This window comes from Silene latifolia, chromosome 2, assembly GCF_048544455.1.
Source record: "Silene latifolia isolate original U9 population chromosome 2, ASM4854445v1, whole genome shotgun sequence".
In the NCBI taxonomy this organism is placed as follows: Eukaryota; Viridiplantae; Streptophyta; class Magnoliopsida; order Caryophyllales; family Caryophyllaceae; genus Silene; species Silene latifolia.
Window position 1 is genome coordinate 141,749,123 of NC_133527.1, and position 19,439 is coordinate 141,768,561.

At 37.8% G+C, this 19,439-nt stretch overlaps 2 long non-coding RNA genes across 2 annotated transcripts; both read left to right on the forward strand.

The window, feature by feature from the left end:
• Positions 1-206: 206 nt before the first annotated feature.
• Positions 207-3,897, forward strand: LOC141630456 (uncharacterized). Its single transcript, XR_012537490.1, has 3 exons — positions 207-528; positions 2,522-3,445; positions 3,547-3,897. It is a non-coding gene; the product is annotated as an uncharacterized LOC141630456 (long non-coding RNA).
• Positions 3,898-8,108: 4,211 nt separating this feature from the next.
• Positions 8,109-18,909, forward strand: LOC141630460 (uncharacterized). The gene is made up of 3 exons (XR_012537492.1): positions 8,109-8,448; positions 17,679-17,741; positions 18,225-18,909. It is a non-coding gene; the product is annotated as an uncharacterized LOC141630460 (long non-coding RNA).
• The last annotated feature ends 530 nt before the right edge of the window (positions 18,910-19,439 follow it).

A 19,439-nucleotide genomic window follows, 5' to 3' on the forward strand; every position in this document is an offset into this window, starting at 1 on the left:
GGACCCGTATATGGTCATGTGGACCGTGTAAAATAAGTGTAATGAATGATTACTTACATAATCATTTTACCTTATTTTGTATACTACCATAATATATGTCTTATACTACATTTTGCATGTGATGTAAGATAAAAATATAAAACAAAATTGTCCACTAAAGACTCCTTCCACCCGCCACTTCCTTTCCTCCTTACACACTCCATATATTTGTTCACTTGCTCACACTACCTCTCTTACACAATTCATTCATTTTGCATGTGAACAAAACCTCTTCCATCTCTCTACAACATTTCTCTAGTATACAATTATTACTAAGAATAGTTAGTAATATTACTAGTATTATTATCAAGGGCACATATTAATAAGTTACTAGTTCATACTTATTAATATTGTTGGGTAGTTCTTGGGTGCTACTTGGAGGAGACTTTCTATTTGAAGGTTTTTCAAGGAGGATCATCCATATCATTTTAGCTCAAGAACAAATTAGTAAGGAGAACTAATTTGTGCCCATTTTACCTCATATTCAATGTAAGGAAATTGTTTTTCCTTATACTTTGTTTTTATGCTTTCATATTAGCATGCATGTTACATAGATCACATTAACAACAATTTATGAGATAAATTTATTTTATTAGAGTGTCTAATATGGATCTATGATCTTTCAAGTGGTATCAGAGCTTAGGCTTGTAATTTGCATGTTGATTTTAAGCATTTTTATGAATTATGAGATAATTAGTAAAAACTCAAAAATTGTGTTAGAAGAGGTTTTGGCACGAAATTTTTTGGGACATGCATACCTACTGATCTCAAAAGGTTTGTGGAATTTTTTGGTGATTTGTGAAGTAATTTTGCTAATTTTAATGATTTTTGGTAGAAAACCGAGTCAAAATGTCGCATTTTAGTGAAAAATTGACTAAAATTAGTTATATGTTGATTCGGTGCATGGCTTTTTTATGGTAGTTCATGCATGTTTTCTACTGATTGTATGCAAAAATTTGAAGGTTGGTTCGAATTTTTGCATGTTTATTGATTTTTTGAGAAAAAAGTCGATAAAAGTCAAATTAATTAATCATAATTTCGTTTTTTTGGATTCTGCCCATGATAAATTTATGTACATTTAAGAATATTATTTAAATGTCAAAAGTGATTTTGCATGTGTGTTTTCACTTTGTTTTGATGTTTATTGGTTTTTGTGGTTAAAAACCGATAAATATCAATCTTTTTCTTCACAAAATTTATCCGGAAATTTTGGGCAATTTTTCTGACTTTTTGGTGTTCTTGGGAGTGTTCCAGAATACTAAAAATTTTTGTTTCAATTGTTTGGGTAATTTTTCAATTATTTTGGATTTTTACTTAAATATTATGATTTTACCGATTAAATTAGCAAAATATCACCAAATCAAACTAATTATTTATCATAAAATTAGTGAGGACTAATTTTGAGGTTCAAAACAGTTTGGACAATTAGTTTGGACTTAAATGAGATTTAAGAGTTAATTATTGATTTTTACATGTTAAAAATCGATTAAATCCACAAAACCCGAGATGGATACCAATGAATGATAGGTAGGGCGATTTTGGCATCATATTTACAGCATTTTAAGCATATTTATTTAAGTTAAATGAATGATTGTCATTTATTTAAAGTATTTATCTTTTGTACCTAGTATGGCCTAGTTTATTTTTAATCGTTATTACCCGAAATGAATGGGAATATCGATTTGTTTGTAATTAAATACGATCTCGTATCGTTGGTTTTTAATTAATTAATAGTTTTATTTATTTTATTAATTAATGTATAATAGGAATAGCTATGTAATTCATTCGTAATAGTTATTTTACCGGCGTTTCCAAAAGACGGATTACAACGAGACGGAGTCTATTTTTGGAAGGTGTTCCAAATCCCACAAGGAAGAGCCACTTATGGAATGAAGAGGCAAGGGACCAAGGAGTTGGTTTCCGAAATGTAATAGACTAGTTTTTATTAACTAGGAGGCCATACTATGATTTATTCATATGCTTACATGTTTGCTTGTTTTATTTTTCGCGCATGCCAAAATCGCCATTCACATGCATTTTATTTTTCGCGGTTGTCAATTCACGTCATTTATATTCACCGAATTAATTCACTTATAAGGAATTTATGACTAAATTGACAAGATCTCTCACATAACTAAAATTGAGATTAGCCTTACCAATTAGTAACACCTATGAATCTCTTGTTCATTAGAGCCACGCTCGCCCAAGCGGGGTGTTCTCTTTTTACCTTGGGTAAGTAGGGTGGTAAGCGGTTATCACATGCCAAAATTGGTTGGACTCAACGGGATATAAGACGGTCTTGTGTTCCGGGGCTAGTAGATGAATTTGAGGAAATTTGTCGACCAAGAGTTCTAGAGGTAGAATTAGTCAACGTGACTTACCGAATTTACGCAATTATGGGATGTTTCGCCCAAGCGATGCTCACATGTTTTTACAAGTAATTTTTAAAACAATGAATGTTAATTTTTCCTTTTTGTTGTAGCATTTTAATTCGCAATGGCAACTTCATCAACTCCATCGACTACTTCACTAGGCAAAGATTCATGGCTAAGGTCCGTAATGGACAAATGTATTTTAAAAGATGACGGTAGTAACTTTCTTGAATGGGAATCCAACATCAAAAGTGCCGCGTTGTCCGACAATGTGCTCACTTACTTGACCGATGCTCCTCCTATCGAGCCCGGTGCAAGAGCTTCATCGGCGGTGCGGACCGCCTATGATGACTATGTGAGGATGTTGAATGATATCAAGAATGTGTTGATATGGTCAATATCGCCAAAACTCAAGCTTTCATGCATTTCTTTAAATGCTTACGAGATATTCACTCGTATGATCACTATGTTTTCACAAACACCTAAAGTCCGTCAATACGATGCGGCGGCACGCTTCTTTGAAGCTAAGCTTGAGAGGGGCCAAAAGGTTGGTCCCCATGTCCTTAAAATGGTCGAATATGTTGACATCCTAGAGCGTCTAGGGTGTAAGATTCCTAAAACTCTTGTGGTGGATCGAATCCTTCACTCACTCCCCACCAAGTTTGCCCACTTTAGGGTAAACTACAATATGAATGACATGGATAAGAGTTACCATGAAATTCATGCACTCCTCTCCCAAGCGGAGAGGGATATGGAGGCTAGTGGGAGTGAAAAGAGAGATGTTTTAACCATGAAGTTAAAGAACATGTCTCTTGGAGTCAAGAAAGGAAAGGGAAAATAAAAGTCCCAATTCAAGAAATCGTCAAAGAAAATTGACAAGGGAAAGGGGAAGGCCGTTGAGAATGGCAATCCCAAGGCAAAAAGTGTCAAGCTCTCTGAGGCCGAATGTTTCCATTGTAATGGGAAGGGGCATTATAGGAGGAGTTGTCCCAAATACTTGGAGGATCTCAAGGAAGGGCGTGTGACGCCTATTGGTATGATTTCCTCTCTCTATGTGATAGACGTTAATTATGCTTGTACTTCCACTTGGGTACTTGATACCGGATGTGGCTCTCACCTTTGTAACCATTTGCAGGGTATAAGGGACGTGCAAGCACTAGCAAAAGGTGATGTGGATCTCCGCATGGGCAATGGAGCTAGAGTAGCCGCCATTGCCGTAGGGACCTATGTGCTCACTTTAGCTAGTGGTTTAGAGTTGTATTTAAATAAGTGTTATTTTGTACCAACTTTAACTAAGAACATCATCTCCATTTCCGCGTTAGACGCGGAAGGCTTTTATTTTATGATTAAGGACAAGTGTTGTACTTTTTCTTTAAATGATGTGGTTTATGGCAAGGCCATTTCAATTGGAGGCATTTATGTTTTAAATGATGTTAATGACGTTTATCATATGGAAACTAAAAAGCTCAAAAAGGGTGATCCAAACGAATCCTACCTTTGGCATTGTCGTTTACGCCACATAAACGAAAGACGCATTAAGAGACTTGCTTCATCAAAAGTGCTCAAACCATTTGGTTTCGAATCTTATGGTACATGCGAGTCTTGCCTTTTAGGCAAGATGACTCGTGCACCTTTTGCGGGAAAAGGGACACGAGCTAGTGAGGTTTTGGCTCTCATACACACGGATGTGTGTGGGCCATTAACCATCACCGCTAGAGGAGGTTTTCACTACTTCATTACTTTTACTGATGACTTAAGTAGATATGGGTATGTCTACTTAATGAAGAACAAAAGTGAAGCCTTTGACAAGTTCAAGGAGTTTCAAAAAGAAGTAGAGAACCAATTGGATAAAAAGATTAAGACTCTACGGTCCGACCGTGGTGGTGAGTATCTAAATATTGAATTTGATTCACACCTAAAAGATTGTGGTATAATATCACAATGGACTCCTCCTGGCACACCACAACTAAATGGTGTGGCCGAAAGGAGAAACCGAACTTTACTTGATATGGTTCGGTCAATGATGAGTCTAACTGAGCTTCCTAGTTCATTTTGGGGTTTTGCACTCTTGTCTGCAGTATTTTCACTAAATCGAAGCCTGACTAAAGCGGCCGATAAGACTCCATATGAGATATGGACAGGGAGAGTCCCTCATTTGTCATTTATGCGTATTTGGGGTTGCGAAGCGTACGTTAAGATCAAGTCTGACAATAAGCTTGCACCCAGGTCTGACAAATGTCTTTTTGTAGGATATCCAAGGGAAACACGTGGCTATTACTTCTACAATAAACACGAGAACAAAGTGTTTGTGGCTCATGATGCTGTCTTCCTAGAAAAGGAATTTATTTCTAGGAGACAGAGTGGGAGAAAATTTGAACTTGAAGAAGTTCGAGAGCCACAAACCGAGAATGAGGTAGAGGAGAACGTGGAGGAAAGCATTCCCTCTTCCTCTGAAACGGTAATTATTCCTAGAATGTCAAGCAGGATTTCTAATCCACCTGATCGCTACCTTGGTAACATCGAAGAGGATGGTGTTTTGTTACTTCTTGAGAGTAATGAACCCACTACCTACAAATTGGCCATGTCTAGTCCCGACTCCTCGCTTTGGCTAGAAGCCATGCGGTTCGAAATGGATTCCATGTACGAGAACCAAGTATGGGACTTGGTGGATTTACCTGAGGGAGTGCGACCTCTTCAGTGTAAATGGATATACAAAATTAAACTCGGCGTGGATAAACATGTGGATGTTTACAAAGCTAGATTGGTGGCAAAAGGTTTCACCCAAGTTCATGGTTTACACTATGACGAAACCTTCGCTCCGATCTATGCTAAGGTCCATTAGGATAATCTTAGCGGTTGCCGCATTTCATGATTATGAAATTTGGCAAATGGATGTCAAAACCGCCTTCTTGAATGGGATTCTAGAAGAAGAGGTGTACATGATACAACCCGAAGGTTTTGTGGATACATCTAACCCTAAGAAGGTGTGTAAGCTCAAGAAGTCCATTTATGGTCTTAAGCAAGCATCTAGGAGTTGGAATCATTGCTTTGATCATGTCATTAAACAATACGGATTCACTAGAAGTGTGGAAGAACCGTGTTTATACATGAAGTTTAGTGGGAGTAAGGTGTATTCCTTGTCCTATATGTGGATGACATATTGCTCATTGGGAATGACATTCCATCGCTCACTTCCGTTAAGGAGTGGCTAGGGAAACACTTCCAAATGAAGGACTTGGGAGAGGCACAACGAATCTTAGGTATCCGGATCTATAGGGATAGGTCCAAGAGGATACTAGCATTGAGTCAAGAAGCTTATATTGACAAAGTTCTTGACCGGTTCAATATGAAAGACTCCAAGAGAGGATTTCTACCTATGGGCCAAGGGATTACTTTGAGCAAGTCACAGTCTCCCTCTACCCCTAAGGAAATTGAACACATGAAGACCGTCCCTTATGCTTCCGCTGTTGGGTCTATCATGTATGCTATGATTTGCACTCGTCCCGACGTTGCGTATGCCTTGAGCATGACAAGTCGGTATCAAGCCAAGCCTGGTGAGAGTCACTGGATAGCCGTAAAGAACATCCTTAAGTACTTGAGAAGAACTAAGGATTCGTTCTTAGTGTTTGGAGGAGAAACCGAGTTGTGTGTAAGAGGTTACACGGACGCAAGTTTCCAAACCGATCGGGATGACATGAAATCCCAATCCGGCTACGTGTTTATACTAAATGGAGGAGCTGTTTGTTGGAAGAGCTTCAAGCAAAGTGTTACTGCGGATTCTACAACAGAGGTGAGTACCTTGCGGCGTCGAGGCCGCGAAGGAAGTTTGTTTGGATTAGGCAATTCATGGAGGGGCTAGGAGTAGTCCATTCCGCCAAAGATCCTATCACTCTATATTGTGATAAAAGTGGAGCTATTTTTCAAGCCAAAGAGCCTAAGTCTAGTAACAAATCTAGACACATTGAAAGGAAATACCATGTAATTAGAGATTATGTGGAAAGGAAGGAAATTGACATTTGTAAGGTTGGGACAGATGACAACATTGCTGATCCTTTAACCAAGCCTTTATCAAAGGCCAAGCATGATGGTCATGTCGTCTCTATGGGATTGAGACGAGTACCAGATTTTCTTTAGATTATGGATATGTAATAATTGGATAGTGTATCTTTTATTATATATATGATAATCACATTCATTGTTTTCGTATTAATTCTTTTATGAATTTTTATTTAGTGTGACTAAATTTTAATACCTTGTTTATCTGAATAAGTTGTGGAGACAATGTTGAACACTATTCAAGTGAATAAGATGAACATTGTATTTTGTCCATAGTCACTTAATGAGGTGACGTCTCGGAGTGACTAGATTGTGAGTCGATTGATGGTTGTTCAACACCATAAGGTCATATGTGATGACTGGTCGATTACATAGGCAGAGTGTGTGACACTTTGCCGGACAGTGACCATTTAGAGAGTCCCTAAGTTCTATTATAGACGCCTGGTCGTGGCAGGGATCTCTAAGATGTTCTAATGAGTCGATTCTTTTGACTGGAGACTATTATCTGAGCAGGTGCAGTTTCCGAGTGACTTTGGCTTTTGTCCTAGGTCGTGCCGTGAAAGGAGGCCAAAAGGGCATTTACTAGGTCATGGTGAGTCAGATTGTGCAATAGGATAGATAGGCCGGGCATACAGAATTGTCCACCCACGTTGGGTAACTATATCTCAAGGCCACTCGAGGAGTTAATGACTACAAATGCGTGGCCACGCTCGGAAGTAATCTGTGAGAGATTTTTCCGGTCAGGTAGTCATACTCCCGATCGAGAAAACCACTCGCGATATGTTCATGTGCAAGTGCGACCTGAAAGACACCTTGCATTGAGTGGGAGATTAAAACGGACAAGAGAATTGGTAGCGCACACCTTGTGTCGGACAAGTGGGAGATTGTTGGAGTTAGTGTCCTCCACAATAGTGCGTTAACATAATAAATCTCATTAATAGAATATCATCAGATATTTGATTATTTGATCCTCGTCAGTTGATTAACGTAAATCGATAACGGTTGGCTGACTAGAGTTTGACGTTATTGTCGTGAGACGACGGTGATCAACTGACCCCTTTCGGTCACACCTAAAGGAACGAACCCCAATTGATAACTAATTAATTGTATGAGATACAATTTATTTAGTCCCTTGATTAATAGACTAAGAGGTTAGTCGATTATTATTAGAGAGATTTCGAGTTGCGAACTCGAGGAGCGGCAGGTATTATTTAATTATGCGATAATTAAATAATAAGTTTTAGGAAACGGGTTTTAGTTATTTAACTGTTAATTTACTAAAATTGTACTAATTGATTAATGCGATTAATATTAGTACGTAAATAATATGTGTAGTGGTACACGTATATTTACGGATTGAATTGGACGAATTTATTATGGAAGCATTTAAACATGATACGATGTTTAAAATGAAAATTACACGGATTTGTGCGACAAATATAAAAACCAACATGGACCCGTATATGGTCATGTGGACCGTGTAAAATAAGTGTAATGAATGATTACTTACATAATCATTTTACCTTATTTTGTATACTACCATAATATATGTCTTATACTACATTTTGCATGTGATGTAAGATAAAAATATAAAACAAAATTGTCCACTAAAGACTCCTTCCACCCGCCACTTCCTTTCCTCCTTACACACTCCATATATTTGTTCACTTGCTCACACTACCTCTCTTACACAATTCATTCATTTTGCATGTGAACAAAACCTCTTCCATCTCTCTACAACATTTCTCTAGTATACAATTATTACTAAGAATAGTTAGTAATATTACTAGTATTATTATCAAGGGCACATATTAATAAGTTACTAGTTCATACTTATTAATATTGTTGGGTAGTTCTTGGGTGCTACTTGGAGGAGACTTTCTATTTGAAGGTTTTTCAAGGAGGATCATCCATATCATTTTAGCTCAAGAACAAATTAGTAAGGAGAACTAATTTGTGCCCATTTTACCTCATATTCAATGTAAGGAAATTGTTTTTCCTTATACTTTGTTTTTATGCTTTCATATTAGCATGCATGTTACATAGATCACATTAACAACAATTTATGAGATAAATTTATTTTATTAGAGTGTCTAATATGGATCTATGATCTTTCAAGATCAACCAAATTATTACCTTTTGAACCTCATTCCATTAGTATACCATACCCAACATAAATTACAAAACAATCATATAACAACTTTATAATTATCACACCATACCACTTCTTGTGAGGTCAGAACCTCACACAAACATTTACACATATCATAGACCCGTAATCACATCCACCTAGTCAATCCTGATCACGTAAGTTACCGCCTGATAAAAGTTACCTCTCACCCGAGCTTAACTCGTATACCCCTCATAACATATTCTCCCATTCGCATATCCATCACCCCCTGCCAATTGTAACCATACCATTAATACTCAACTACTAACAACCGCCTCATATAACCACATCTTATACTCTCTCACAACCATACATATCAATCTGGTCTCTACAAAATCAACCTCTTTAGAACTGCTACCTTTCTAATATACCATCACCCTTAACCACTAGTCACAAACCATAACACTACCACTGTCCGGACATCAAACCGCTTACACTCATCTCTAAACATCACGATTTATTTCCTATCTTTGGTTAACATCCTAAACAACGAACATCGAATCCATCAACAAAATTACCTCAACATTCTTCCCAATACTATCCTTAATTGTATCATCATCTAACTCTCCACCGAAAATATCGTATCGTGCAAATACTCCACCAACTTCATACTCCCTTAATTCCTCGAAACTCATGATTAATCATGTTGTCCTGAAACTTCTGTATAACCATTAACTTACTTACTCTTGATAGTATCATACATCTCGACGATTCCTTACTTTTATGTCACATAACTCCGGTGAACATTTTTCTCAGCTTACTTTTATCCTTCTTTTCTCTTTATACTCAACAATACCATTTAATAGCTCAACTCCTTATTACTTCTACCTAACTCTTTAGTGCTCAAATTACCTTCTCATCGCTCCAAAACTCAAATCCCTTTATTTTATATCGATATCATCTCACTCTTTCTTACCATGGATCTTCTCTTATTATGCTATCACTCACACTTGCCACTAATATATCCATAAAATCAACGTTCACTGTTCAAACAATTGCATCTCCTTTGTACCTCTCTAGAAATCAGAATTCATTTCATACCGTTAATTGCCCAAGGAAATCACACAGTAGTTTCATTTCTTAATAAATCAAATCTCCCAAACTCACTCACTGTGTACAAATCTACCTCGCGACATGTCTCCATAAAGTTCACTGTATACCACTCTTCTCAACCCCTTTAAAACGAACTTTCACTACATATATCCTTAACCCACACGACTCCTAACCATCTCCCTCCATAATTCTTTACACATCTCAAGCTGCCACTATCCACATCCTTACTTTCAATATTTTTACTCTCACGTTCCTTAGACTCACATCATCCCTTGCCCACATTCACTTGCTTTTACGTTACTCAACACACAATCATATCACTCATCTCATCTCAAAAAACATGCTCCATGTCTCAATTAAGCCATAACGATCTTCCTTTTCTTTTTCCACTATCTATCACAACCACATATAACTCATGTCCTCTCACTGAACTCATACTCACCATAGGTGCCACTCCTTACATCATAAGATTGGGTAACTTACGCATCAAGATCAAGATACATATAAAACAATGCATAAAGAAGCAAAATAACACCTTTGAATTAAACATAATATGCAACGAAGTCAAAAGATAAGCATATGACCCAAAACATGGGTCACTAGATCGAGTACAGGCCACTCGATCGAGTAAGTGACTTACTCGATCGAGTAGGTGAAAGTCAGAGACACGTATATAAAAATTACCAGGGCTACTCGATCGAGTAAGGGGTACTCGATCGAGTACCAAGGTGCACTAGATCGAGTAAGGGCCACTCGATCGAGTACCCTATGCATTTCTCAACACTGTCCAGTTTTCGTAAAACGGTCATAACTCACTCATTTCTTGGTCGTTTTGGGCGTGTGACCTATCGTTAGAATCGTAAAAGAACAAGCTATCACCTCCAATTGGAATCACATCAAAATCATTTATACATCTTAAGTTATAACAGTTTAAAGACAACCTCTTTATAATAAAAAAACTCAACTACTTGATTTTACTTCCAAACAACTTAAACGACAACAAGGTAAACAAAAATAACCCAATACTCATAAAACCAGTAGTCCCAATCACATGTTACTATTTTCGAAAGCAAAGCAACAATATTCATCATGCACATAATTTATTTAACTTGCCAATCATGACTTACCCACATGCTTTTATTCTATCACTTTTCGTAAACAAAATCACAAATATATGACATCAAGTCCCCTATTCACATGTTACTAGCATAACAACATTATAAAATAACTTCTATTATATAACATGCTTAATCATAAATCATATTATCATACAACGATTATTCATCTTTTTCCACTAATTCATCCATCATGCCACATATTTATCCACCATATTCGTTCAACATATTCACCCAACACATGTTCAATTCACACTCCCAACTTTCTGTACTCTTACTCAAAACGAAAACAACAACATATATACTTACGCATCGCTTTATATATATATATATATATATATATATATATATAAACAAAACACTTTTTCTTACCTAATTATAACATGCCAAATTACATGTATCAATCATTATACTTTCATGCTTTACAATCAACCAACATACAATTCACGCCATCATCATCTTTCAATTCAGATCTCCCATCCTCCACATGCATGCATCTATCAATTCATACAACATGCTACTACATAGATACACAAAGCAAACAATAAGCACATAACAATCCCGACACATATCCCATGGTAACCGGTTCAAAATTGTAGGACGAGTTCGCGACTTTAGGACGTCTCCCAAGTCTTTGCATTGGCTCCTACAATTTCTACCCAGGGTTCATTTTATTTGACTCCCTATGTTCATTGGATTCATTGGTTATAGGTTTCAGGATCGTCGCTCTGATACCATTTTGTAACACCTCCATACTCCAAGTGCCTTACCAGGACCACTCAAGGCATGGAAGTGCTACCATCTCGGTTACCCGAGGCAATGATAATCATAAGACAATGAAGAAACGTACTTTAAAAGTAAATATAATTTAAGTGATTACATGTCTCAAACCAAAACTGTCAAACTGAAATACAAGGTTCTCAGACGATCTACTGATAAAACTATCAAAGCTATAAAACATTGCCTGACACAGCGGAAGACTTCTAACTGCCACGTGATGACTCATCCCAGCTACCCCATACGCGTCATCTCATACCTGCTCAATAACTGCTCACCACCCCCGAATGGATCACCACAGTTTTTAAACAATAAACGGGGTCAGTACTAATCACACAATTTATATAGTCCAACAACACAACAAACAACACAACTCAATCGTAACAGATATACTCCGAACTCCATCACCAACTCCTTAATACTGACTACACACTAAAGTGTGTAGCCCTGCCAGAGTGCCCATCGCAACAGGTCACTCCACGCCGCCAGTGGGGGACCGCAGCCGTTCCCACCTAATCCCCGCTCATCTCCGTCGAGCGATAAACCCAAATCCATTAATGTGCACATCCCTTCTGTGGCGGGTTCCACAAAAGGCGAATAATGGGCGTGAAGCCACTCCCGCAAGTGACTCCATTCAGCCAGGGACGCGCCCCGAAGAACACAGACATATACAAACAATCACAACTACTAAACAGCAATCAAAACCAACAACCGTCACAATACTCGTATGATAACAATCAACAAACACAAATCACCACCAACACATTATGGGACTATTACTGAGTATGGAAACCCTACCTGGAAAGCAACACAGTCAGACGATCTCAACAACTGTTATCAAAAAGCCTCCTCTACGAATCCTCCTCCTAACATAACATCACATAAATCACTAACCACATAAAACTAACACAACTCCCCAATTCCCAAAATTAGGGTTTAACGAAACTTAATAAAATATAATAAATTCGGTACGTAGATCTTACCCTCGACGCAAGGATCACAAAGATGTAAAGAAAGATGAATTCCGACCTTCCAAGCTCCGGGATTTGTCAATAATGCCATGAATGCGAAGTACGTTGATTGAAATCTCTTTTGAAAGTGATTAGGTTTGTAAAAGCGTATTATGAAAGTGAAATGTGGTATTTCGTATCGAGAATTGTTAATAAGTCGTTTCGGAAGGTTGTGTAGAGCATACGAGTATAAGTAGTTTTAGAATGTAACGTTTAATATCGAAAGAGTTCTTTGCATGAACCTTTTAATTAGTTCATAGTTAAAGACTTCAAGGTGAGATTACGTAATTGTTAATATATGACGAAAAATACATACTTTTTTCGACTATTTGTTTGTTTTGGTAAGTAACCATATTCCAAACACAATAAAATAGTAGTTTGAAAATATAAAATTTAAATTTTGAGTAAAAAAATAGAATGTTTTCATATTTAATTATCAGATAAAAGGTATTTGAGTTTCAAAAAACCGAAATTTAAATTTTCAAAGTTGGCACCAAGGTAGAGAATTGAATTTCAAGTATTGGCGCCAAGTCGAAAATTAAATATTCGCTTTGAAACCATGTCAAAATTGAAAATTCGTTGTGGCTTCAAGTCTAATTTCAAACATTTCAAATATTTGATTTTGGTCCCAAGTTTGAAATTCAAATTTAATGTTAATTTTTATCTGCTATTCTTTTATTGTCGATTTTCACGTGTGATTTTATGAATAACGATTTACTTACTTAAAAATTAGATATTTTCGAAACAAAAATTAAAAAAAAGTCTCATAGTATTAAAATTATTTTTAGAGAAATTTACAAAAAGTTGGAAAAAAAATCATTAAAGTGGTAAAAAAAATGAAACAAGAGGTAGAAAAATGATGGAAAAAAAGTTTTTTTATTTTATTTTAATTAACCCGAAAGCTGACCCAAAAGTTGACCCGACCCGAAAGATAACCCGAAATAAAACAATTAAATCATTGACAAAAAAAAATAAAAGAACAATTGGGTGGGTCGGGTCAGTACATAAATCGGGTTGACTCGAGTCACGGGTCATCTCGGATCGGGTCGGGTTCCGTTTCGAGTCAACCTTAATCGGGTTACGTCGGGTTATGGGTCATCATCGGGTCGGTTTCGGGTCCTATCGAGTCGGGTCACTCTAATCGGGTCAGACTTGCGAGCTCTAGTTGCATATCCCGTACAAAATCTCTATTGCAGTTAGAACATGGGGAGTCATGTTGTTGCATTTTGTGTAAGAAGCATTAGCGAGTGGAGTGGTCTTAATGCTACCAAGAGATGCTTGTCTTAGTAGGAGTTATTTTCGATGATTGATACATATGTATGACATATTGCATTTAGTTAATGTTTTTTTTGTTGACAGTTGTATTTAGTTAATGTTAGTGCATTTTACTCAATATTAATTGAATAGAAAGTCCCTAAAATAGTTTACGATGATGAAGTGGATCATTTAATACGTGACGTAGTTGTGGAATTCCATTTGATTGATATGCTTATTTTTATCTTTTTTTTGAAATTGTCATCTCATTAATAATCAACTAGGCGTAGGGGTTTTATGTTAGTTGGAATACTCATGAATAACTAGTGTGTACACTGGTTGATAATTATGTTCCATAAGTCATAAGTATGGAGATACTAAGGGAGGTACATGGATGTGTGTTGGAAAATACACATTAGGTAGATTTGAAAATAACTGAATTTTTCTGTAATTATTTTCTTTAATAAGCCTTCTTTGAGACGACACTATTCGTCTTAGTTTCGTCTGAAATGAAAATTTGTGTTTTTAAAAACCTGATTATTTTATGAGATATTGTCAGGCGAAATAGCATCTCATCATTCTCATGTAATACGAATGTGGCCAACAAATGTAAATTTTGTTTGTTTGTTTATTTGTAGAGTATATTTTTTTATTTCATTAAGAGTAACCTGGAAAAACAAGACAAAGCATAACATTAAGACCTTTATTTGAAAAAATGGTGTGACCATATAAGATTACCTTGTAATTGTAGGCGTGCAGCTCCTAATTCTAGCCGACCAGATAGCGACTTAGGGACTAACTCAAATATTGATCATGGTATTCATTAACGATTTTGCGCCATAATCTCTGAATTAGTCATCGTGATTCGTGACCTACTCTTTGCCGGCATTAATTTGTCAAATGCAATTGCTAACTTTCGAAACCTTTATAATGCCCGTCACATTAATATCGACCTATATTTAATACCATGATGCTGATGCTAATGCTTGTTTAGAGTTCATATATGCTTGGCGCCTAGGCTTTAAGCACGGGTTACATATAACGTCCTTACGTCCCTCACAAAACGCTTCTACTTAATACCCCTATGTTTTTCATATTCTATGGTGTACCTCTTAGAAAATATAAAACATAGAGGTACTATGTAGAATAGCCCTTATTCTTTCCTTGAAATTTTAATCTCATTCTCACAAATACTGAGTAGCGCCATTAATTTTTTAGTATTCTTATCGCTCCACTTAAACAATAAGCAAAAGAGGAAAATTTCACTTATATATCAATAGATCAGATGTTTCGTCACTATCATTACCTTAGGTCCTGATAGTGTCATAAAGAGTCGAGTCAAGTGAGTGTTCTTAGCACCACTCATGTGTTTAATAAGGGTCTTTAAGTATGTTTATTATAATAAGTGAGTCTCAATTGTCGGGGCTATGATCGTGGTGTATTTGGACTTGCTCGCGATTGACAAAGTGAACAAGATCATGTCCGAGTTATGTCACAAGTCAAGGGAAGCCAAGAAGGACCTTTGAAGCAACAAGACAAGCATCAAGGCGGATTTTGGAAAATAGCGTTCAGGCATTTTGGCAGACTGCCATTTGCCACAGCAGTCTGCCTCGGCAGTCTGCCGTTTAGCCAGCAGTCTGCCTCGGCAGTCTGCTATTCAGCCCGCAGTCTGCCGATGTGCTAGACTCGGATTTGTTACTCTGCTTTTTGCGTAAATCAAGGCCCATTGTAACACCCCAATACTCCAAGTGTCTTACCAGGACCACTCAAGGCATGGAAGTGCTACCATCTCGGTTACCCGAGGCAATGATAATCATAAGACAATGAAGAAACGTATTTTAAAAGTAAATATAATTTAAGTGATTACATGTCTCAAACCAAAACTGTCAAACTGAAATACAATGTTCTCAGACGATCTACTGATAAAACTATCAAAGCTATAAAACATCGTCTGACACAGCGGAAGACTTCTAACTGCCACATGATGACTCATCCTAGCTATCCCATACGCGTCATCTCATACCTGCTCAATAACTGCTCACCACACCCGAATGGATCACTACAGTTTTTAAAACAATAAACGGGGTCAGTACTAATCACACAATTTATATAGTCCAACAACACAACAAACAACACAACTCAATCGTCACAGATATACTCCGAACTCCATCACCAACTCCACAATACTGACTACACACTAAAGTGTGTAGCCCTGCCAGAGTGCCCATCGCAACAGTCACTCCACGCCCGCCGGGGGGGACCGCAGCCGTTCCCACCTAATCCCCGCTCATCTCCGTCAAGCGATAAACCCAAATCCATTAATGTTCACATCCCTTCTGTGGCGGGTTCCACAGAAGGCGAATAATGGGTTGAAGCCACTCCCGCAAGTGACTCCACTCAGCCAGGGACGCGCCCCGAAGAACACAGACAGATACAAACAATCACAACTATTAAACATCAATCAAAACCAACAACCGTCACAATACTCGTATGATAACAATCAACAAACACAAATCACCACCAACACATTATGGGACTAATACTGAGTAGGGAAATCCTACCTGGAAAGCAACACAGTCAGACGATCTCAACAGCTGTTGTCAAAAAGCCTCCTCTACGAATCCTCCTCCTAACATAACATCACATAAATCACTAACCACATAAAACTAACACAACTCCCCAATTCCCAAAATTAGGGTTTAACGAAACTTAATAAAATATAATAAATTCGGTACGTAGATCTTACCCTCGACGCAAGGATCACAAAGATGTAAAGAAAGATGAATTTCGACCTTCCAAGCTCCGGGATTTGTCAATAATGCGATCAATGCGAAGTACGTAGATTGAACTCTCTTTTGAAAGTGATTAGGTTTGTAAAAGCGTATTATGAAAGTGACGGAAGTGTTTATATATTAATTCACATTATTAACAAAACCCGACAAAACATTACCCGTAAACCGGGCTACTCGATCGAGTAACTGACGTACTCGATCGAGTGCCGCCTACTCGATTGAGTACCAAGGCTACTCGATCGAGTACCCAACAGGTCAGAATCGTAAAACACCCTTACTCGACAGAGTAAGGCCCATTCGATAGAGTACCCAGAGACTCATAAAACCGTAGTATTACACCCATTCCGTGCTTACCCTAGGATTTTGTGCAGCACTATATATACCCCAATATTTGAGAACAAAAGGAGGTTATGCTTTGCTTTTAATCTTGTAATAATTAGACCTTAATCATTTCCATTTTCATTGTAATCTTTCCACAAAAATTGGGTTGTAAGACAATTATGGAAGGCTAATCTTCCATTACTTGGTGTAATTCATTCAAAGTTTCCAACTTTGGTATTGTAAGTGTAATACTACGGTTTTCCTAGGTTGGTACTCGGCCGAGTATGGCCTACTCGGTCGAGTAAAGTGTATCGTGTATCCTGTTTGGCTACTGTCCAGGAACACTCGGCCGAGTATGTGGAATACTCGACCGAGTAGAGGGTACTCGGCCGAGTATACTCTATACTCGACCGATTATCCGGTCCGTCGAGTGTTATTTCCGCGGTTTGATTTGGAAATGATTAGAGTTATTTAAAAACGTAAATCAGTTTCTAATTACACTTTTACAAAACCCAATCACTCAACGACGCTCTAATCCTCTCTAAATATCTCCTTAGTGTGTGTGTGATCGTAACAAGTGCATTCATCCTTTGTTTCATCGTCGGTAAGTCCTTGTTTCTATAATTCATTGGTTCATATTTTAGGGTTTGGCTTTAATTATGAATTGGGGAAAATGGGGTTTTGCATATAGTGATTGTTGTTATGTGATTGTTTATTAGCCAGAGACTTCGTAGAGGAGCTGTTCTAAACCGCTTGCTTGTGTTTCATGCATTTGTGCTAAGGTAGGGTTTCCCTACTCAGTTCCTGTTTAATTGATTTGAGATTTGTTGTTTTGTGTACGATTGTTTGTCTGCTCATCATCGTTGGAGTGTTGGTGCGGTGTTGGTGTGGTGATAGTGTTCGTGTTGTGATGATTGTGGTGGAGTCACTTGCGGGAGTGTCTTCACACCCTAGTTCGCCCTCCGTGGAACTTCCACGGGAGGGGATGTGCACATTAAGAGACAGGGATATCGCTCGTTGATGAGCGGGATTTAGGTGGGGATGGCTGCAGTCACCCACTGGCGGCATGGATTACCTGTTGCGATGGGTAATCTGGCAGGGCTACACACTTTGGTGTGTAGTTGGTTACTGTGTGAGTTCGGGAGATCGGAGGAGAAGGATGATCAGCTGGTTGCTTATTGTACCTGTCTTACTTTAATTATTCAGTAACTGACCCCGTTGTTTTTTGTAAAATCTGCGGTGATCCATTCGGGGATGGTGAGCAGATTGTGGCAGGTGATGCAATCTTTTAGCTTTGGGACAGTCATGGGGAGTTACCACGCAAGCTTAGCTTCCACTATCAAGAGTTCTAGTTGTCATTTTGTAGTTGTTGATTTTTTGGATGGTTCTTTAATGTCGGATTTTGAGACTATGTAAACTTTAAGTCTTTCGTACTTTAACAAATGTGTTGGGTTGTGTGGACAGCGGGCCGCCCACGGGGGCGCTTGGTTGAGAAACGAGGGACAAGCGTTTGCATTTTGTATGGAGTCGCCACCAATTTTTATGGGAAATTGGAACAGTTCGAATACCTCGTGTCATGTCAAGACACAAAGTAGTGACATGAACACTAAGCAATCGTTACCCTTAGCATTCTATGTCTAGAATGACTCTCGTGGATGCCAATGAACACGGGTGCTCACGGAGATCTGGAGTAAGGGGTGAGGGTACGTATTAGGAAGCTCTTTTGATCGAACACCTAATCCCGCCCGCCTCGATAGCGGCCTCTACTAATGATTAGGGAGTTTATTCGTACTTGATATACTGTCGGCTATATGCATGCAATGCAACATCCATAAATTAATCCTAACATGTGAGAATTAACTAAGTCGGTGAACAATTAGTTTATCATGCAATTCGGTCGAAGTTGGATTTTAATGCTCAATTACATGCGAGAGCATACAAGCAATGAAAGAAATAATTATAAATTACAATAATGAAAATTACACTAATTACATTGGAAAAGGCGATTTACGTCGAAAATACCTTTAAAACGGATGATTTGATAAAAAGGAATAAAAGAAATAGAAGAAATAAATTAACGAATTGAAATTAGCGATATTACGAATATTAGTTGATTAATACGTAAACTAACTAAACTACGTCAAGGCAGAAAAGGAGTTCAGAGACAGAACTCATCCTGAACAACAGCGCAGGCAGAAATCGCGCCCTTTGGAAGAGGCGCAGCAGTTGCTGCGTCTGTTCCAAGGGTGAGTTCTGGCTGTGAAGCCGGAACTGCAAACCGTTAATGCCAATTGGTGATCTTAATGGTTGATTTAATTGACTCGGATGGAAGTGATTAATGGATTATTTACATGCGATTAAAGTCATAAAAACAGTAAAACATGGATGAGACGGAAATAAACGGATTAATTATGTGAAGGGACGATGTTAATGAATGATTAATTAGTGACATCGGTGAATGGGACAAACTAAACAATTAA